We start from the raw sequence: 24,041 nt of genomic DNA on the forward strand, positions 1-24,041 counted from the left end.
CCAAGTTTGGTCACAAGAGAGCTTTATATATCATGGATATGCATGAAAAGAGAAGTGATTACTACTTCTGAAGTCTTTGTCGGTACAAGAAAGTAACTCTATCTCATAAATCCTTGGAGAATAAAGACTGGTAGGTTGCTTGGCATACGAAACACCCTCAGAACTGATATGCTGGCGAGGTAAATTGGAATTTTTCTCCTTTGGTCATGTGTCCTGAGCCAGAAATTTCTGCATAGAGTCCTTGTAAGCATCCAAAGCAAGAATTCAGGAAGCCTTGAAAACTTCATGGTAAAGCTTCAGATCGACGTTGCAAAGGAAGAGTTTCATGCCGTTTTTAACTTATATTACTGTGCCCTTCTTAAAAACAGCCATCATTCAGTTAGCCTACAATGTCATCCAATTATGGACTAGTTGGCTCTTATGCTAAGAATATGATATGATGATGAGAGGCCAGGTGTCATTGTTCAAAGAAACATCATAAGCAATCATGAATCCAATGTTGTGGAGGTTAATGAAGACCTTCAAGCACTCCGAAGCAGGCTTGGACTTAGCGATGGAGGCCTTCTTATGGACAACCAGGAATCCAACGTCGGCAGCTCGCAATGGGCTCTAATGGCTCCAGAATGAAGGTGTGAGTCAACGACTTTCCAGCTTCCAGTTTATCCCAAGAACTGGAGCTGTTTCTGCTAACAATATATGCCTTATCACCGAGCAAAATACCATCATTGTTACTGCCCTTTGCCAATTAGAATATGCCGCCAAGATGCCGCCACAACTCGAACACCGCTTGGAGGCTACTGTCAGTTAAGAAGAGAGTCTGCTTCTCCGTCTTCGTTGTCATTTTGTCCTGCTTTTGCCTCTCTGTCATACCAACGTCGTCCTTCCATTCGAAACGAACTAGCTTCGACCAAGCAAGAGCTTCTACTGTAGCTTACGACTGTCGTAGTGCATGATAACACACAGATCGATCGTCCTCTGCGACTTGATCTTGTCCGCACTAGTCGTGGCACCTTTCACACTCAATGATTGCTTGACGAATTGGAACGTGCTGTGCCCCCCTCAGAGCTCGCCAATGTGCCTTTTATAATGGTCCGCCACCTCGTAAAGCTTTAGAAAAGCTTCAAAAAAGCATTGTTCGTAACATCAATGGCGACATCAATATATCATTCTACTTTTTCTATTTGAGGTGCCACAACAAAAAAACAACATTCTTAATTTTCGACTCTGGTTGTTATAACTGATTACGTCGTCTGCTGATGCTAATCCTCATGCCTTTTCACCACCTTCTCAAAATAATGCCGCAGGCGATCCATGTGAGTACAGTCATCTCCCGCCGCTACATAAGCACGGTCGTCCTTTGCCTCTGCTATATGCACTCAGCTAGTAATCCCTTGCCAAATTTCACCCTGGAACTGAAACTTCCTGCAGAAAGAGCATGTTTTTGCTCTCCTTTTATTATAGAGTCAGCCTTATATTTAGACAAGGACTTCAGGCGTTTGGGCATGCACTTGTATGTAAGATCACTGAAACTTGTGAGAAGCACGATGAATCTGGCAATGCTTCCACAGTTACATCAACCCTGAGGATCCACATGTAAATTGTAGTCATGAGCGGCAGCAAATGCAATTGCATTATCATGCTTTGGCAGTGATAAAACCAGATATTCATCCTGGATAAATTCAATGACATTAGATGTTATTTGTTGAACCTTCAGACCCCCAATACTTCTCTTGTGACTAGCCTTCTTTGGTACTATACTTGAGGCTTTCTTAGAATACACAAGTTCTAGTCGAAGCGTTAGGTCCACTATCCCGTCGTTCTTTACTACATCCAAATATACTCGAGCAGTCACATGTTGGCCTACCATGACTTCCATGCCCAATTGATGGGTTGTGAGGAATTTCACCACATCCTTATGATTAGAGAAACTGATAATTACACCATAATCTTTTATATAATCAATCTCCTCTTAGTGAAAAGCTCCTTTTTATGGCAACATTCTATTTCCATACACATGCAGTTGCGGATATTGTGCATTAAGTCGAATTTGTAGTTAGAGCAGTGATGATTGATCCACCGAAAGAATGGTCAACAATTTGCAATCCATAGCCTTCACATTCCCCACTGGGTCCAATAATTGAGCACTTATACTTGTTTGACCATTGAATACAGACACTTCTATTCTTGTTATTTTAGCATGGTCATCCATTCGTTTTGAGCCAAATAACTATCTCGCTAATTGTATAACAATTACATAACTTGATCTAGTAGTCTCTAATCCTAATGCTTTGATGGCAGTAACACAAAGATGCTTAATGGAAGAACTGACAACCTTGATGAGAGTTCATCATTATAGACAATGCTTGAGATAAAACTCGAGCACGCATTGGAAATTGTAGTGTCCACACATGGCCCTTAGCTACTCCATTAAACCACATGAATTTATGTTTCCATACCCTATGAAGGTAATTCCAAGTTTGTAAGCATGCCCTTGAGCACCAAAGTTATTGGTCAATGAGTTCAGCCTTTCCAAAGCTCTGTCGCATGAGGAAAGTCCAAAACCAAGCTGGTCTTTTCCTTGGATCCTTAGCCTTCAAAACAATTACTTGTTTTTCCATGCAATGTGCCCTTTCAAGAATATGTTTTGAAAAAGAACTTCATCACTACAAGGATTTAAGCCTATAGGGACAGCGAGTAGCGACGCAAGTCGCGATGTCGCTATTTGCATCGCTATGTGCATATAGCGACGCAAATAGCGACACCCCACAGGAAAAAAAAACAGGCCGAAATCGAGCGCGGGTTTATTTCACGTTTTTTCGTCTACTGTTTTGATAGCGAGAGAGACCATCGTGAGAGAGGGAGAGCAAGAAGGCTTGCCGCCGCCGTCCTCCGCGAAGGAGAGAAGGAGCCTTCATCGTGAAGAGGAGCCGCCGAACACTTGCCATTTTTCATCGGTGAGTCTATTCTCTCCTTCTTTTGCTTGTTTAGGGTTTAATTCTCTTTCTCTTTTGCTTGTTTAGGAGAGGAAATGAGAGAGGGAGAGGGAGAGGGAGAGGGAGAGGGAGAGAAAGAGAAAGAGAGAGGAAAGAGAAAGAGAAAGAGAAAGAGAGGGAGAGGGAGGGGGAGGAAATGAGAGAGGGAGAGAAAGAGAAAGAGAGGGAGAGCGAGAGGGAGGGAGAGTGCATTCTCCCTCTCCCTCTCCCTTTTGCTTTTATAATTTGTGTATATATATTGAGAGAGGGAGAGGAAATGAGAGAGAAAGAGAGGCAGAGGGAGAGGGAGGGGGAGGGAGGGAGAGGGAGGAAATGGAAGAGGTTGTGGGAAAAACTGTCTATTCACTTTTTTGAAGTGTTCAAATTAACATAGGGTGCATGCATAGATCATTCTTGTGTGTGCAAACTTGAGAGCTCTCTTCTCTCTCCTTGTATCCTATCTTCTTATGCTTCACATTGAGGGCGAGGGTGAGGGTGAGGGTGAAGGTGAGGGAGAGTGAGAGAGGAATTAAGTGAGGAACTAGAAGAGTGAAGCTTCTCTCCTATCTTGCATTCTTCTCTTCTTCCCCTTCTTCTTCTACAATTTGGAGGGTGAGAGGTGGAGTTGAGATGAGGTTGGGATATCCCTCTTTCTTTTCTATGCTTCATCTCTTTGTTGGAGTACTTGAGGAATTGATGGATTGCAAAATGGAGTGGCGTAACCAATTGAGGGAGCCATGCTTGGATTGTGAGAATGAATTGATTTGAGATGATGATTTGATTGGTTGAGTTTATTAGAGTAGATAGAAATCAACAACTCAATTTTTTATTTAAAAACTCTCTAATCATTTGTAGTAGAGATTTGAATTGCATTTGATTGATGATTGCTATGGAGGATTAGTTATGTCCAACGTTTATCAATTGCATTAGGAAAGAAATTAGTTATGTCTGCTGTTATATCTAATGATTGCTATGAAGGATTAGTTATGTCTAATGTTTATCAATTGTATTAGGAAAGAAATTAGTGAAATTTTTTTACTTACGATATGAAATTAGTTCTCTAGATAAAACACCCTATGGGTTGCATTCAAATTGAACTCACAATGTAACTCATCTAAATGCAACTCATTGGAGAGTGTTAGGAGCATTTAAATGGAAGGACCTCTTGAGTGAAAGCTAGCAGGAAGAGAGGGAGATATTTTCCAAATAAAACATTTAAGGAAGAAAATGAAATGAGAGAGGGAGAGGAAGAGAGAAAACGAAATGAGAGAGGGAGAGGAGAGAGAAAAAATGAGAGAGAGAGAGGAGAGAGAAAATGAAATGAGAGAGGGCACTAAGGCTCAATACATAACCTAGAAGCATATAAATACCGCTGACAACACTATGACAGATATAAGTACTAGATCCAAGACAAAACATCAAACCATCCTACGATAGGGGTACTGCATTCAATGAGTATCAAGAGAGCATGTACATGTCACAATTAGTCCTATTGTCTCACTATAATATATCTAACAAATGGCTCATGTATCATCCAATGATAAGAGGCATGAAGTGTCTTAAATTAATGCTTGATGTGAGAAGTGATAGTCAAAATTAAAGAGACTACGCTTCAATCTCAATCCAAGTGCATTCTACAAGCATGCCCAAGTATATGGCATCAACCATTGACATTAGTGTAGCATGCAAAGTAATCAATAAGCATCAACAAGCAATAAGCATGAAGTTTCTATGACAAAATAGCATTCAACCCTACTTATTACAGAAGTGAAAACCTCTATAAAATTGAGTAAATGAGTGCTCAAATTAGTCCAATAGCATGCCAAGACATTGACATAGCATCCCAAGTGATCTCACATCAAATAGGCTTCTCGAGAAGCATAAGTAACCTCCAATAAACAATGAGTGAAGGGTTTTCCCAAATTCTATTACAAGTCATTAAATTTTTTGTTGTAACGTAGACAAGATGGAAAACGAAGAAGGTCCTGTTGTTCAAGATCGCGAGGCGTATCTTAGTCAGCGTGTCCCATGTCCTTGCTCTCAATGCAAGTTGACAATTAGATGAAAACACCGATTATCTATAGAACACCTACGACGATTTGGCGAGTTTCAATCTGAGATCATTGATTAGGCCATTGCCGATTTTCAGCAAATGGTAATTTGAAGTTAATATCAATCATGTATTGTACTCGCAAGCTAATTGAATACCATATACAATAAGATTGGGTCTTGCTGGCAAATTTTCTATCCAGGGAGGTGATGTCTCGTCCCAAGGGGGAGTGCACTCTTTGCGGCCAATTAGAAGAGTACGTGGGCGTGCAATGGATGGAGTGCAAGAGCCAATCCACCACTCGCAAGGCCAATCTATACCGTCAATGTCAGAGAAGAAAGGCAACCTTCCAGACTTGCCTACAATCTTGGAGCCTGAGATGGAGGCAATGATCCATGCATTGATTCCCATGGACGTCGAGACTTCTGATCCGCTTAGAGAGGAAGCATCCATACCATTATATGATGGGTGCCGAGTATCTCGGCTGAAGACATTGCTTGCACTCTTAAGTGTGCAAGCAAAATATGGGTGGAGCGATACGAGTGTGCGTGAGTTGTTCAGGTATCTTGTACATACGCTTCATTGAATTTTTTTTTCGACACTATTATTACAAACATTTGTGCTTTTTCAAGGTGTTTTATGATTTTTTTCAGGTTATTGAAATATCATATATTACCACCTGCAAATACCATGCCTAAGTCTTGTGATGATGCACGACATATTTTACGGAAGCTTGGCATGGACTACAATAACATCCATGCATGTATCAACGATTGCTGTCTGTTTCGAGGAGAATACGAGACTATGGAGACATGTCCAAAGTGTTGTGCTCACAGGTATCGACAGGAATTGCAAGGGTAAACCATCCCTTAAAAAGTTCTCAGACACTTTCCGCTTATCCCCCGCATAAACCACATGTTTCATACATCCGGCATTGCGAACTTGACAACATGCCATGCGCAGAATAGGTCCACGGATGGAGTTAACATTAGCATCAATAAAAAAATTAAAACTAACATTCACACTAATGAAAACGTTAACACTAAAATTTATTGCAGCATTGACTCTACCTTCCCAGGCTTTGCTCGAGAGCCAAGGAATCTTCGGCTCGGTCTCGCAATGGATGGCATGAACCCATTCAGTCTGCGCTCAACTTCTTACAGTGTGTGGCCTATAGTCCTTGTCAACTACAATATCCCTCCATGGCTTTCTACGAAAAAAGGACATCTCATCCTTAGCTTGCTCGTCCCAGGCCGCTACAAAGTAAAAAATATGGACGTGTATCTTCGTCCATTAGCCGATTTGCTTAAGATTTTGTGGGAGGAGAGGGCCACTGTGCAAGATATGAGCAGGCACAATGGTCGGCGATCAGCCAATATTCGAGCCATTCTCATGTGGACGATGCATGACTTTTCGGGATTGGGAGAGTGCTCAGGTGAGCAGGCCTCTATTCTCGCTGGTAATATCTATATTTTATCTCGTTCAATCAAGTATTCACTAGGTCGTGGTGTTGGAACAGGTCTGGTTACCTCAGGTTATCATGCATGTTCATTTTGCGGGCCACAGTTAGACTCCTGAAGGTCACGAACCATGAAGAAGATGGTATATCAAGGACATACTGCTTTCTTATCGCAAGCTGGTCCAAGCTAAAAATGGTCCACCCGGAATCACATCCAAATGGAATGCGACAGTTCTCAGTTTTCTACGAGTTGCCATATTGGACCCACTTACAGGTCAACCACTTGTTGGATCCCATGCATATTTTCAAGAATGTGAGCAGCTTATTATGGGACCACATCACAGGAAAGAGAGACACTATAGGGACACCAATGGATTTGAAGGAGGTAGGTAAGATGGAGGCGCTTTGGCCACAGCCGAGTGCTCATGGTCGTGCGCAGCTTCCTCACGCTCCTTGGGTTTTGTCCACTAAAGAAGAGCACATTGTGAAGCAAGTAATCAAGTCTATCCGCACTCTGACAGGTATGATGCGTTCTCTTAGGTCCGCATTTTCTAAAGATGCCCAATTATAAGAGCTAAAATCCCATGACTGGCATAAGATATGCCACGTCTGTACTACGAATGGATTGTAATTAGCATGGGCATTTTGCTATTTAGAATGTAGCCATTATTAATAATGCTTTCTCATTTGTGGCAGTTTGTACTACCGATCGCGATCACAGGATGTCTTACTCCAGAAATACGCGGGGCCATTTACAAGTTGTTGACTTTAGTGCAATGGATCTCACAGAAGGAGATTAAGACGTCCTCTATTGAATCCGTGAGGCGGGGAGCAGTGGAGACGGTCTGTCTCTTTGAGAAATACCTACCCACCAGCATGCTCACGATACAAATCCACCTTCTTGTGCATCTTGTGGATGAAATGGAGATTGCTGGACCTGTCCATATGCGATGGATGTTCTTCTTGGAGCACTTCCTGAAAACCCTGAAAGGCTTTGTGCGACAACAAGCTCGGCTAGAAGGTAGCATGGCCGAAGGTTGGTTGGTGTCTGAGGCACTAGTGCATATTTCACAATGACTACCAACGGTGGAACCAGACAATGAAATGCTATGGTTGCTGAAGGACGATGATAGACTGACTGGAGATGTGGTGGTTGGAAATGGGGTAGAAAAAAGAATGGATGCCTCAATGGAAGAGAAGGTGATTCGCTTTTGTATGTTGCACCATGTCTCTATGGAGACGTGGCTCGCCAAGTACCAGATCGCTAGGAAAGATCGAGAGGAAGCGCAAGCTGAATTCCGACGTAGTACACATCATCGACCGATTCAATATCCCGAAGGCATGGAGGAGATGCCCCGGTTTATGTCAACGCGATGGTTGCATGGAGCTTTGACCGCAGCGTCTCGCTAAGGGACAGAGGTCTCAATGGAGGAGTGGGAATTCTCGAGGGGATGTAGTCCAAAGGTGATGAGGGGTTTAGAATTTGTTGTATCTAAATTTTATATACGACATCTAATTTGAGTGTTTCAATGTACAATACAAAATATATAGTGTAGTGTGGTTGCGCGGACGGCATTTTTGCATGGAGCGTATTGACAAAATATATAGTGTTTCAATGTACAGTACAAAATATATACTACAGTGTGGTTGCGTGGATGGCATTTTCGCATGGAGCATTATGACAAAATGTGCTCCACAATGGACTATGGTATCATGGCAAGGTTCGAGCAAGAGAGCTAGCGATGAGAAACGGATCCAAATACGATTGTGGATGAGATGTATTATTTTTGGAACTTGCAAAGTATTATTACGGTGGATTACCGTAGCTTCTCCCTAATACTATTCGATGTACAATGGTTCAAAGTGGTACTTGGAGGAGTTGGAGCAATAGTTCGACAAGGTCCATCTGGATTTCTCGAAATAGATTCTGAAAAAAAATGGACGGATTTGCGCGATACATTTGTGTTTCCAACCCATTGTGAACAGGTGCATGGACTCATTTGCTTTTGCTAATTGTATTATGACATGGTTTATGTCACAATGGTTTGAACTCTCTTGTACGTGTTTGTGAATAGGTAATCTTCTATCCAAACCCCCGACAACCTCGATGGTGGTATATTATACCTTCAACTCCTCAAAGTGTGAGAGTATATGATCAAAGCAATGTTCCAAGCATAGATTAAGATAATATGCAAATACAGGGGTCGATATTGCAAGGGGTGGAGGCCGTCGAAAGCTTGGATCCATCATCGGCTAACAATGATGGAAATACAGGAGTCAAAGGTTTCTTTGAGAACAAGGCGGACTCATTCTTTTGTAGTGACATGTCTATCAACCTTCCAGTGTATGCGGAGTTGTGTCAGGAGATTAACATGGGACCATAGGATACTTCATACTTGGAGCATCCACTTACTCAATTCGTTGACCAATCGCTTATAAGGGTACATAACATATGCATTTTAAGTGAGATTTTCTTTAGATGATTTATATTACTGTGTTTTGTATGATTTAAATTGATTATTCTAACATCATTTTTTGTCTGTGCAGGTGACATTTACAGGATGAGTCGAGGGATGAGCGATGAGGAGTTACAGGACATCTTCGCACGTATGCCTCCAGACCAGATCGCCAGATTTAGAGCGATGGCAGACCAGGAGCTATCTCGGTCTTCGTCAGGGCGCTCTGCTAGATCTGCTTCAGCACGATCGGATGCTTCGGCTTCGAGCAGACGATCTTGATGCTCATGACTTGGGCTAGAGGGAGGGAGTGCATCGAGATTAGGGGGATGTTGTAGAGATACAGAGGCAGTGAGCCCGCAGTTGACACGAGATATAGGTGCGACTCCTCGCTGTCGTGGCTCAGGTGGATGCTATGGAGACACGGACGCAGTGTCTCCATCTCGTTGTTCAGCTGGAGCTCTGTCACCTCCAGGATTTGTCACACCTATGGGGACGTCTACTCCAGTTACTCCGGCTTTTGCGCAGCCTCAGTAGGTGGCACCCCTGTGGGTGCCGCTCTGGTCGATATTACCCCCATCGGTACACCGGATGCACAGGGGTCTCCTAGATATGCCTAGGAGCGTGGATGCAGATGGGAGAGGACCCATCTTAGGCAAACTCCTGCAGGTTATGGATATCTAGTCGAAGCAGGTCAGGAGCTGTCATCATGAATGATGAGGGGAGGAGGGTAATGGCTCGCATGAGAGAGTTGTGCCAACAAGTTTTTTGGCACAACATCTTGGATCATTGCAAGAACATACCGAAAGGGAGCAAGGACTACATAGTAGCATCCTTGCATGAGGAGTTTTCGGTGCCAGCCGCAGTAGATAGATTCTCTACGGGTTGGATGATGGATTGCATGTGTGCATACATGTCACATAGACGATCCGATGCACGCAAGGCAATCAAGAGTGGGGCTGCAAAGCCTGAGTGGTTAGATGTAGACGACTGGTGCCGAGTGAGGGAGGAGGCTACAGATTCTCCAGGACATTGGAGTCAGCAGCACGAGGCGACGAGGGCACGACTAGAGGCTGGAGTGGCCCATCATCTTGGGAGTGGCGGCCACAGGACATATTTGGAGGAATTTGTAAGTTTTTCTTTTGTTTTGCTTGTTTATTTTTTTGGAATATTCTTTGTACTGACAATCATGTTTCTAACAGTTAGCATTTTGTTTTCTTTGCAGCACTCCATTACAAATCGCTATCCGACTGGCCTTGAGACTCGATATGCAGAGAGGTACGGTCTCAAGGCATTGGTCGACTGATTGTATAGACGCGGTGGCCTTGTAAGTCACTCATCTTTCTTGTCCGTAGTTACCATGAGATGTTTGAATGCATTATTGTATGGTGGGCTGATATGTTGTTTCTTTTTCTACAGAGTCGGTTCGATGCTCCTTTGCGGCGGGACAAGCTTTCGGGGGACGAGGATATGTAGCTCGCCCTTGGATCCCTAGAGCTCACACACCTTTATTTTTGAGTTGCCTGATCTATGTAGACATTTTTAATGTATTAGTGATATCCTGTCATGATTATACCAATCACTTTTTATGCGATCATGTATTTATTTCATGTATCAGTTTTATGATTTCAGTATCATTGTTTTTGTTTACAAGCGCATTGAACACAATAGTGCATAAACTATTTTGTATGGCTCTCATAAAGCACACAATGCTATATATCACAAAATTTTTTTAATCACTATTATCGTCACTATTAGCGTCGTAAATTTTACTGCTCATGTCACTATTAGCGTCGTTATGCATGTCGCAAACAGTCGCTATTAGCGTCGGTATTGGCATCGCTATCATCACGACACTGATAGCAACGGTTTGTGACATGCATAACGACGCTAATAGCGACGCTGATAGCGATGCCAATATTGACTTTTCTATGGCGTCGCCAATAACGACGCTTTTTGCGATGACGGGGGAAAATTTTATTGTTTGCATTTTTGTCGTTTTAAACGTCGGTATAAGTGCATGCCCAATCACTCATGCAGTTTGCAAACTAGAATCCATGCTATGCAATCAATCGAGTGATGCTTACAAAAAAAATTATGAATGCATTGAAGAAATTGTGCCTAGCTTAATTACAGCTGGTCCTGTGTCATGCAAATGAAATAAAGAAACACACACAATAGAAAATAAATTCCTGTTTACGTTGACTAATGTGATCAAATTCTTAGTGAAAAACTCCACCCTCAAATTTGCAGTGGTAGATGCGTAACATCACAACATCCATCCCCTCCAAACCTGCACATCCTCCAAATTGGGCCATAGCTACCCATCCTCATCACCTCTAGGCTCGATGGTCAATGCAATCTCTTCATCTTCTCTAAAAGTATATGAAATGTCCACATCTTCATTTCCATCATGTCTTGGCTCAAGTCCATCATAAATTGCATCATCCAACTCCTCAACTGCATAGGCTACATCATCTCTTCTCTAGAATAATTTGATTCTCTTTCCTACAATCAGATTCCACAAGATCATACCTCAAGCTCTGCTAAGGAATATGTAGCATTGTCATGGATATGCTGTACCAAATAAGGCCCAAACTATTGTCTCGAAACCTTGCAGATAGCACTATATTGGTTGTCTAGACTATTGTCATAGACCAACACCCAATCTCCTTCCTTAATGTCTTTAGGTCTCAATCTGTGTCTACTATCAAAGCGGTCTTTGTTGTGAATTCTAGCCTCTCTGAACTTTTGAACTGCTATCTCAATATCTTCAAATCTTCTCTCCAATTGACGAATACGAAGAGCTAAAAGATCTTCTCTAGTCGTCTCTTCTTGTTGCCACGGTAAAGCACTCCAAGTAAGTGTGCAAGTCTCTGTGTCATGACTGTTGGCTTCTACCCATACATCAACTCAGCTGGCATATAACTTGTAGTCACACTATGAGTAGTGCGGTTAGCTTATAAGGCATAAGTCAACAACCTAGGCCACTCCCTGACCCATCCACCACATGCTTTGGCCAAGTTTTTCACAATCGATGGATGACCTCTTTTGCTCTTCGCATTGCCTTTTGGATTATTTGCCAAAGTCAAAGCAAGTTTAATGCCAAGGCAAGAGAAAAACTCCCTAGCCTCATTAGCATCCAACTCACCTATATCTGTAGTAATTTTTCCACTACATCCATACTTGCAAATAACATCCTCCAATAGAAACTTACAAACCATTGAAGTAGACTTCATTTGTAATGCTCTTCCTTCCACTTGATTTGTGAGATCTTCTTGTGCCAAAACAATGTAGCACATCTGCCATCAACCAACATGCATAGTAATCAAATCAAGAACCCACTTGTAGTGAACACGTAGCGAGTAGGTAGGATGAAGCTCATCTCTATGCCTCACTGAAGAGGACAACTGACAATCAGGGCATGTCTCAACAAACTGTGAGATATCTCTATACATTCCTCTCCACCAATAGCACTCTTTAATCTTCTCATAGGTCACCCAAGCAACTACATGTCCAGCCCAAAGACTTTCATAAAACTCTTTTATGATCCGCACCTATGAAGCTCTATCACAGACAACTCTCAATGGCTGTCCTTCTCACTTTCGTGGATGCTTCCAAAGTCTGTATTGAACCATCCATCCTATCACAGACAACTCTCAATGGCTGTCCTTCTCACAGACAACTCTCAATGGCTGTCCTTCTCACTTTCGTGGATGCTCCCAAAGTCTGCATCGAACCATCCATCCTGTCTAGACATGAAACCATCCAATAAGCTTTTCTCGTGATCTTCTTGAAGTCTGCATTGAACCATCCATCCTGTCTAGACATGGTACTCAAATAACAACCAATCTATAAATACTCTCCTATATACAAAGACTCATCAAAGCTTTCCAAAGTAGACACATGATAAATATAACTAGCATGCATGGCTGAAATATCAGCCCCATCATAATCATCAATGTAAGAAAAATCCATATCATCATACCTTGCTCATGAAAGCATGTCAGCTACTACTGGGTTGTCTTTACCTGCTATGTGCTTGAACTCAGGATTCATAGATTTTATGTACCCAATCCACTTAAGCATGGAAACATCTAGAGTAGAACAACTTGTAATCATACCTAGAAGAGGAAAACAATCAGCCTCAACCACCGTAATAGCACCAATGAAGTACTCTCTGTCATTCTTGAGAGTCGTGACAACTCTACCTCTTAATTTGTGAATACCTACATTGCCGCTCCTTTAGGAATTTTGCCCCAAACCAAATAGCATACCTATTCCCAAACCAAATAGCATACCTATTCCCATCTACATCATTTTGGCCAACAGCCCATCCAATGCTGGTAGGACTAGTATCAATAGTAAGAACAGTAGGTCTCCCAGACTCATAATCTGCCTTTCGAAGAGTCAGAGCAGCTCTCAATAATTTCTTCAATTTCTACATGGCTTTAGTATGTCTCATCTCCCAATAAAAACATTGCCCTTTTCTCAAGAGCTAGTAAAGATCATCTATAATATGAGAAAAATGAGGAATCCAAATAAGATAAAACACACAAGCTCCAAGAAACTTGCGAACCTCCAAAGTAGAAGAGAAAGTCTTTGCAATCTTCTCTATGGCATCAACCTTCACAGGAGAAGGCTTCCTACCATAATACCCACACATATGTCCAACAATCAAAACTTCTTTGGCTCCAAAAATAGATTTCAGCCCTGACAAGGTCAAATTCACTTCTTCTAGCCTGCAAAGAATCCTCTCAAGATCTCTGATATGTGCGGCCACAAAGAACCTGCATCCATGATCATCGAAAGACTCATCCTCTTCTTTCTCCAAGCAACCCTTGATAGGTAGATCATCAATGAAAGGCATAGTAAGATCTGGAATAAAATCTCGTAAGACCTTATTCATCCCATTCATCATATGTGCAACTAAATTAGTAGCTCCTTGCAGAAGTATACACATTTCGGACAAGGCCTAAAGGTGTCTTCATCGTAGTCAAATCTTTGCTCTCAAGGGCAAGCTGGAACTAGTCATATCCAAAATAAAGATCACCGAGTGAATAGATAGCACGTCCAACAAAAACTTGAGCAAACTCATCCAGGTTCTGTACCAACATTTTGAATAGTGACCCTGTTTACTGGCTGTAAGTCTTATATGAATCTAAGTGTCTCATTCTTCTTAGGAACTCTGAACCATCTATTAGAATATGGAGTTGAAGATGGTTCTAGAATTCCCATCCTGATCCGCTCATTCAAATACTCTACCAATTTGGGCAAGTGAGCTCTAGGCATAGGAATAGACCGTAGATTCCAAGGGACATGCGGAATGGTAAAAATAACCATAGGCATCACAACCCTAGGATCAACACCTCTGGTAAGTTACTCATGAATATATGTGTGTATCACATGGGTTCAAAATAATATATTTTTGAAATACCATTTTTTACATACAGAAGGGTGTAATATAAAGGAGTTATTTATAGATTGAATAGAAAATGGTTATTCTTTATTTACAAAAAATTCATAGATAAGGATATTTATAAATAGGCCTTGAATGCACGTGATGTAGAGGATATACGTATAATAACTTCCCCGAGATCAACACATACAATCTCATGTGGGAAAAAAACAAAAGTTTTTCCATGTTTGCACAACATCTCTTCAAAACATCTCACCTCTTTTGGAAGCAGAAAATCTTCAGTCCAATCTTCATTTCTTTCAGTGTCTCAGCTCAAAACTTATGTTCAACACCTATATGATATCGTAAAGGAGGTTGCATAACAGCTCTCCTAATCATCTCATCATTGTCCAAAGGTAGCGATCATGCAATTGGTCTAACCTTCTTGTCAATTGTCTTATATTTTGTTTGAACTCTAGCTTCATTGTTATAGGTTGCAAATTTCAACCCTTGTTGAAAATACCCTGGTAAACACAATTTTTTTGTGTATACACAACAACATCCAACTCGTTTTACTGAAATATGTCAGCAAAGAATACTTTTTGCTGAGAATTCTCAGCAATCAAATTCTCTTGAAGCATGAAATTAGAAATTTTGCAATACATTACCATAGAATGGACCTGTAAGACATATGATAACTCTTGATTTTTAGTTTTCAACAATACTGAAAGATCTTCCATAGTATCCGAGCACGAAAGACCATCATAGAGACCATCTATCCGATCTTCGCACAAAACACCTGCAAGTATCAATTCTTTTTCTTTTATTTTTACATACTGCTTGGCAGCTCTAGACATATTAGAAATATGCTGAAAACACAAAGTACTTTTAGTGGATACACCATAAACACATGAGAAAAAATTGCTGCTGTTAGAGGCGAGAGCTTTTCTCCCGAACTCGTACCACTATCGTCTCGCAAGATAGTAGTACCTAGCAAGAATCTAGCTCTCCTACTGGAAGAGGGGAATCCCTCAAAGAATCTTTATTCTGCTGATGGTTGATACAAACTGTCATAAGCTAGATAGCCCTCTTTCCATCCTTGCTTTGGATTTATGCACAGATAGACCCATCGTTCAAAATCTTAGTCTCCATCCGAGACTCAGCAATAAATGGTCACCCCAAAATAATAGGATAGGAACAAGAGTTCTATACAAAGAAATGATAAGATTCACCCGCATCTCCAATAGAAATCTTCAAGTTCGAACAAGCAACATACAAATCTCCTATAGTGTTGTTGGCTGCATGCATGCGTCAACCATGATCCATATCAACTGGCCATCTACCAGTATCATATAAACCTCACACTATGACATTAATCTTGAAGCCATAATCCAAAAGAGCAACACAACGAGTCTCCATATCGCCAAGCTTGACTACAATCTATGTTGTTGCATGAGCCCAATGACTACGAGAAAAATGCCTATGAGACACCAATCTAGATACATCTCATCATATTGTGCTGATTGAAATAAAGGATGAAGAAACTTCTTGGATTGCATATATAAATCTCCATCCGTAGACTCCTGAGTAGTCTTCTCATCAGAATCAATCTCCTCAATTTCCAACCCATAGAGAATAGCCTTGGCAACAGCTAAAGCCTCTTGATGGATCATATCATGTGTCTACTCTTCAATAATATGTCATTTTCTTTTAATAATATCAATGATAACATCATGAAATTCTCTTTTAGCAATCCCCAAGACTTCTCCAACAGTAATTTCAATTTTACAATTAAGAATTCGATCCTCAAGTACCTATTTCATGTCTGTGGTCATCTTAATGTCGAATAGCAGCTTGAATCTAGGTTGCTTTTTTGGCTTTATGTCCTTTGCCTTTGGGGCCTTCTGATCTTCTTGTACTTTCAGCTTCTGTATGTTAGCCATACTCTGCTCAAGTCTTGAAGAAGAAGGCTAAAGAACTAGATCACTCCTCTTAGTCGCCCTCTTCGATCCTTCAAGTTGATCATTATCTCTTTTCCACTTCTCTTCAACAAGCTCTTCAAATCCTTGAGATTTCGTGATGTAAGCATAGATGAAAAAGACATCAACTCAATCATTCCATCTTGTCCCTTTTTTTTTGCATCTCCTATGGTTGAAAGTTCCGATGATGAAGCTTTTCCCTTCTTCTCTACCTGCAGTGCATAGGACCCTCGGGGAGTCCACCTATAAGAAATCATCTATATAACGTGTGTTCAAGGGATATTAAGAAATGCCCTTTCTTTACATGCTATATGGCCTTAAAATGACTCTTTTTTCTTTACTAAACTTACAGATTTTTTTTCAAATTGTAATAAAAAATCCCCTTTTGTAACTATAATCCTGTAAGTTTTACTAAATATAATACCCTTTCTTTTAAACTCACGTGGTATCTTACATGTTCTATAAGGTGGACTTCCTGAGATAGGACCATAAGGGAGATTTGTCCTTTGTCCTTCAGCAATTGCACCAACTCAAGACCATAGCCAGTAGCTTCTCTTGCCACCTCCCCCATCACATAAGAAGAGCACAAAAGAGATTCCTCCAATAATTTCTTCATTCCTCCTTTACCAAAATTTGGATAAATTGGTTGTTTTGTATCTCCGAAACATATCATCTTGTCCTTCTAGACTACCAACTTCAGCCATTTTGCCTCCAAAATCTTGGCAGTCCTTCCGCTCATGGTCTAGACTATCATACCACATGCAACAGTGAACATGATCATTTCTGAAAGAATTTGTGGAAGTAGAAGAGGTGGGGGTAGAAATTGGAGCTGGGCTAAGTGGCTTCTCCTTCCTTTTGGTCATCTTAATTTGAAGATCTTTCAAGTTCTTTGAAATTTCCTCTACCATTTCTTTGACAATCGGTTTTGCAGATGGTTTGACAATCCCAGTAGGAATAGGCATAGAAGTAGGCATAGACATAGGATGAGAAATAGGAGAAGAATTGGACGGAGCAACAAGAGAAGTAGGAGAATTCGAGGTAGGAGAAGACATCACTGGTGGTGGTTGCATGCTGTTCTGCAAGCAAGCTTTCCATCTCTACCTCTTTGTCAGTGTAGAAACTGCATCGACAAAATCTTGCCAATTAATCTTCAATCCCATAGGTTGTGTATGATCTTCAAGAAGCTCTCCCAACTCATCTTGAAGTGCAAGATCAACTGCCTGCATCTGTAATGTGCCTGCTCCTCAAATTGTGGGACATGTCTTAGCAGTCCATCGAGAGATATATCTAAAAGACACCACCCGGCACTCCCAAGGAATGACACGGGGTTTGCCAACTAGGGTCTCTCGAGTCTGCCTCACAACGGAACTTATCCGACCGTTCCCAGTAGGATCGACCTGAAGTCCGGGTTCCTAGCAGTCGGGTCTTCCTAGCAGCCTTCTAGCATTGGTCGACAGCCACTCCACTTTGCGTAGATACAACTGGACCAAGGCAGACTCACACCGCACTTGGTTCAAAGAGAATGGGAAACGAGAGGGATGCATCGCTCAACCTCTCTGCCCGTAAGGCATAGTCCCATTCTGGTTCCCTAAAACAACATGAATCAGGTTTCTAACTCACAAGCTCTAAGGTCATTGTCTATCTAACGTTTGCATCAAATAAATTCCATTGAGGAAAGCTCTTGACTAACTGAGACTACCCTGCCATAGGATGGACCCGACGGTCACATCCACCACGCTTCCCTCGGGGGTTGTTTTAGTTATCTAATTACCTACCACATTATGTTTGACACATAAAAGTAGCTTCCTTCATTAACTCGTTAATTACAGGTTCCTTTACATAATCTAGGGCACAGACACAAAGACAAGATAAAACAAGATCAAACACTTTCTTAACTTATCTTCAATTGTCTCCCGCCCATACAGAAGAATTAAGTGTCCCTTTTTGCCTCCGCAGAAAAATCCTTTCGTATCTCGAAAATAAAAACCCGAAGGTTTATCCTACCAAGATTCTGCCTTGTAACTAGTATCAAGGCCTCGAGATCCCATCTTGAGTCACATAGAATACTTGTGTAGGGTCCGCAGGCATTGGGATTCACGGCCAGAGCGCCCCTGGCACCCAAGCGTCCTCCTACGCCAAGTAATTTCCATGGAGAGACCTCTTGCAGCGGGTTCGATCCACATTCCCAGCGCAGATTCATAACCCCCTTGGTTAGGGTTTGGTGGTTCACGGGGGGTAGCTAGCGCCATCCTTCCTTAATTATCCCTTTAGGAAATCATCCACAGCTGAAGCAACCAGCCTAATAACATTTACTAGGAAAAACATCTCTTTTGTTCCCATGGCAATTTATCATTACAATTCCCACCATGAAAATATAATCACTTGGATATTCATCCAAAACCACAACCAATCCTTAAGTATCCTTTCGGAAAAAATCAAGCTGAAACAACCAGCCTAACATCCTTTAACTAGGAAAACATCCTTTCCTAATCTAGCAAGTAACCACTCTACCTAGCAATCACTTTTTCCATCTTTAACAAAATCAACTTTCGTTCAAACCATTTCAACAATTCCAAGCAACATGCTTAGCATAAATCAACTACCATAAAGTTCACTCTCCCCCTTGGGTTAGGACTTCGCAAGGTCAATTTAACAAATTCCTTCTAGAAATTTTAAATGATCTAAGTGGTCTACCCCTTGATCCTGATTTGATCAAGGCTAACATTGTCCTATTGTTTCAACTCCTATGGCAAGCTATGCACAACATTAATGAGTCTACAGATTTTAAGTGTGATGATATAAACATCTAGAGAGAACAAGAGTTTGAGGAACCTTGACTTGATTCACAGGAGTAGGGGCATAGTTGATGCTTGCCTCTCCATCTCCATTTCTCATGTCTCTGGCTCCACTTATGATCGAGACTCGTCGCAATACTTGGCTTTGGTGGCATCGTGGAGAACTCTACCAAGATCTTCTTGTTCTTCAGCTCCACTTTTTCTCAACCTCCTTCTCCCTTCTCTCTCTCTCTCTCTCTCTTCCTCTACCTTTCTCCCTATGATTACCCCTCCTCTCTCTCTCATCCACCTTCCCACTCTCCCTTTTCTTCCTCTCCTTCTCTCTCTCCCTCTTCTTCTCCTCCTTTCTTCTCTCTCTCCCTCTTCTTCTCCTTCTTTCTCTCCCTTCCTCTTCTTCTTCTTCTTCTTCTTCTCTTCTCCTTCTCTCTCTCTCCCTCTTCTTCTTTTCTTCTCTTCTCCTCTTCTCCTTTCTCTCTCTCCCTCTTCTTCTTCCTCTCTTCCTCTCCTTCTCTCTCTCTCCCTCTTCTTCTTTTCTTCTCTTCTTGTCCTTCTCTCCCTCCCTCTTCTTCTTCTTCTCTTCTTCTCCTTCTCTCTCTCCCTCTTCTCCCTCTTCTCTCTTCTCCTTCTTCTTCTTCTTCTTCTTCTTCTTCTTCTTCTTCTCCTTCTCTCTCTCCCTCTTCTCCCTCTTCTCTCTTCTTCTCCTTCTTCTTCTTATTCTTCTTCTCCTTTTCTCTCTTCTCTCCCTCTTTCTCTCTCCCTCTCCCTTAGCGTTGATCACAGGAGGGCCTCTCTGGTCGGCTGACGACCACCAGGGGGGACCTGGTGATGCTACGGACTGACGTCTAGGAAAGAGGGGGGGCTACCCGCTACCATGGAGAGAGGGGGGAGAAAAGGTGTTGTCCACACGAAGGGGGGCTCTTGTCCCGACGGAGGGGACCATGCTGTAGTAGCAGGGGGGGCGCTGTGCCTCAGCCCCATGAGGGGCTTTATAGAGGGGGAGGGAGGTGTTGGAAGACGGCCATCTAGTGGCCACCACCCATCCCACCTGGGGGGGCTACATGCCCCCCTAACTCCCTCTTACTCACACACACTCTCTCTCTCCCTGCCATGCAGTGGGCAGGGGTAGAGAGAGTGAGAGTAAAAAAAAATTGAATTTTTTTTTAAAATGTTCTTAAGGGAGCGGAGGTTTGCATGGGGAAAGGCACGGGGGCATGGGGGACATTACATCCTCTCGCCCTTAGAGGAATCGAGATGTCCTCATCTCGAGAAGAAACTGGGGAAGACAAGCACTAGTGGGGCTTATGACCTGTGGGTTATGACCCACCATTCATCCGCTACACAACTCTAAATATGCAGCACTCGGTCCTTTAACTTTTTTTCTCTAATACCAACTATAACATGTCCACTTCTCAAATTGCGGGACACGTCTCAGTAGTCCATCGAGATATATATCTAGAAGACGCCACTTGGCACTCCCAAGGAATGACACGGGGTTTTCCAACTAGGGTCTCTCGAGTCTGCCTCACAATGGAATTTATCCGGCTATTCCCACTAGGATCGACCTGAAGTCCGGGTTCCTAGCAGTTGGGTCTTCCTAATAGCCTTTTAGCCCGTCAGTTGACAGTCACTCCACTTTGCGTAGATACAATTGGACCAAGGCAGACTCACACCGCACTTGGTTCAAAGAGAATGGGAAACGCGAGGGATGTATCACTCAACCTCTCTGCCCGTAAGGCATAGTCCCATTCCGGTCCCCTAAAACGGCATGAATCAGGTTTTGAAATCACAAGCTCTAAGGTCCTTGTCTATCTAATGTTCACATCAAAAAAATTCCATTGAGGAAAGCTCTCGGCTAACCGAAACCACCCTGCCGTAGGATGGACCCAACGATCACATCTACCACGCTTCCCTAAAGGGTTATTTTAGTTATCTAATTACCTACCACATTATGTTTGACACATAAAAGCAACTTCCTTAATTAACCCGTTAATGACAGGTTCCTTTATGTAATTTAGGACACAGACACGAAGACAAGATAAAACAAGATCAAACACTTTTTTAACTTATCTTCAATTGTCACCTGCCCATACAGGAGAATTAAGTTTCCCTTTCTACCTCCGCAGAACAATCCTTTCGTATCCCGGAAATAAAAACCCGAAGGTTTATCCTACCAAGATTCTGCCTTATAACTAGTATCAAGGCCTCAAAATCCCACCTCGAGTCACGTAGAACACTTGTGTAGGGTCCAGAGACATTGGGATTTATGGCTAGAGAACCCCTGGCATTCAAGCATCCTCCTACACCAAGTAATTTCCACGAAGACACCTCTCACGGCGGGTTCAATCCACATTCCCGGTGCGGATTCATAACCCCCTTGGTTAGGTTTGGCGGTTCGTGGGGGGTAGCTAGCACCATCCTTCCTTAATTATCCCTTTAGGAAATCATCCACAGCTGAAGCAACGAGCCTAATAATATTTACTAGGAAAAACATCCCTTTTGTTCCCATGGAAATTTATCCTTACAGTTCTCGCCATGAAAATATAATCACTTGGATATTCATCCGAAACCACAACCAATCCTTAAGTATCCTTTCGGAAACAATCAAGCTGAAACAACCAGCCTAACATCCTTTATTTAGGAAAACATCCTTTCCTAATCCAGCAAGTAGCCACTCTGCCTAGCAATCACTTTTTCCATCTTTAACAAGATCAACCTTCATTAAAACCATTTCAACAGTTCCAAGCAACATGCTTAGCATAAATCAACTACCATAAAGTTCACTCTCCCCCTTGGGTTAGGGCTTCGCAAGGTAAATTTAACAAATTACTTCTAGACCCTTTAAATGATCTAAGTGGTCTTTCCCTTGATCCTGATTTGATCGAGGCTAACATTGTCCTATTGTTTCAACTCCTATGGCAAGCTATGCGCAACATTAATGAGTCTAGAGATTTTAAGTGTGATGATATAAACATGTAGAGAAAACAAGAGTTTGAGGAACCTGGACTTGATTCGCAGGAGTAGGGGCATAGTTGATGCTTGCCTCTCCGTCTCCATCTCTCGTGTCTTTGGCTCCACTTATGATCGAGACTCATCGCAATACTCCGCTTTGCTGGCATCGTGGAGAACTCTACCAAGATCTTCTTCTTCTTCAACTCCACTTTTTCTCAACCTCCTTCTCCCTTCTCTCTCTCTTTCTTCTTCTTCTTCTTTTCTTCTCTTCTCCTCTTCTCCTTTCTCTCTCTCGCTCTTCTTCTTCTTCTCTTCTTCTCTTCCTCTCCTTCTCTCTCTCTCCCTCTTCTTCTTCTTTTCTTTTCTTCTCCTCTTCTTCTTTCTCTCTCTCCCTCTTCTTCTTTTTCTCTTCGTCTCCTTCTCTCCCTCCCTCTTCTTCTTCTTCTCTGCTTCTCATTCCCTCTCTTCTCTCCCTCTCTCCTGATGTTGCGGACTAACGTCGAGGAAGGAGGTGGGGGGGGCTGCCTGCTGCCACGTCGGGAGGGGGGGAAAGCATTGTGCATGAGAAGGGGGGGGTAGTAGTAGCAGGGGGCCGCTATGCCTAAGCCCCACGAGGGGCTTTATAGAGGGGGAGGGAGGAGGTGGAAGATAGCCATCTAGCGACCACCATCCCTCCCACCTAGGGGGGCTGCATGCCCCCCCAACTCCCTCTTACTCACTCACTCACACTCTCTCTCTCTCCCCCCGCCATGCAGTCGGCAGGGGGAGAGAGTTAGAGTTAAAAAAATTTGAAAAAAAGGTTAAAAATTACTTAAGGGAGGGGGTTCGCATGGGGAAAGGCACAGGGGAACGGAGGACATTGCAGCAAGAATAACTCCACTTTCTCCAAGTTTAGAGCTCTTTGCTCTAATGCATCCAACTGGTTGTATCACTCTTTAAACTCCCACAACAATTCAGAAGCAAGAATTTCTTTGTTGGACTGATAGACCTACTCTCTAAATGTCTTCCGTGTAGCAATATCGTAATCCTCTAGAAAATATTGATATTTGAGAGCTTTCTTGAAAGCATTCCATTTTGAATCTTGCACAAACAAATTTGTCACTCTAACCTGCAAAGTAGGCGTGACAAGCCATAAGAAATAATTGCTCCAATTGGATAGAACTCCAAAAAAGAAGTGCATCTAGCTTTCAAAGGATTTAAGATAGGCCGAAACATTCTGGTCATCAAAAAATTTGTGCTCACTAACTAAAGCCTCGATCGCCTTGGTTGCACCATGCATATGGTCTTGTTCTTGATGTAGCATATGTTGTTGATCCAATTGTTGTTGCTGTAATTGATGCTATTGTTGCATCGATAACTGCATTTGCTAATTCTGCATCATAATGGAAGAAAGAGTTTGCAATAAAGTATTCATTTCATCGATCGAAAAGGAAGAAGTAGTCGATGATGAAGGTGGATTGTTCAAAGAGTCTCCCATCTCGACAATCATAGGCGACACTTTCACGTTGGGTTCACCAAATGTCACAAGGGATTCTTGCGAGGGTTCGTGAAAGTCACTCGCTACACGGACACTTAGCAAGATGAGAGCAAAAAGATTAAGAAGAGTACTCAAGTCAAGATAAATACATGGAGTAAAAGAATTGTTAGGATTCTCATTCAAACGATTTCATGTGTTAGCATGATAAGGAGAAGTGGAAATACAAAGATTTCAATCTTATCAATATGTTCTCATACATAGGTTTCTTGATTGCTACACACAAGGGATTGAAGTTCAATGAATCAATTCACAAGATAATTTCCAAGTTTGGTCAAAAGAGAGCTTTATATATCATGGATATGCATGAAAAGAGAAGTGATTACTCTCTCTGAAGTCTCTGTCGATACAAGAAAGTAACTCTATCTCATAAATCCTTGGAGAATAAAGACTAGTAGGTTGCTTGGCATACAAAACACCCTTAGAACTAATATGCTAGTGAGGTAAAG

Source organism: Lygodium microphyllum, chromosome 8 (genome assembly GCF_053477565.2).
Source record: "Lygodium microphyllum isolate KBCC chromosome 8, Lygodium_microphyllum_v1.1.10, whole genome shotgun sequence".
Classification (NCBI taxonomy): domain Eukaryota; kingdom Viridiplantae; phylum Streptophyta; class Polypodiopsida; order Schizaeales; family Lygodiaceae; genus Lygodium; species Lygodium microphyllum.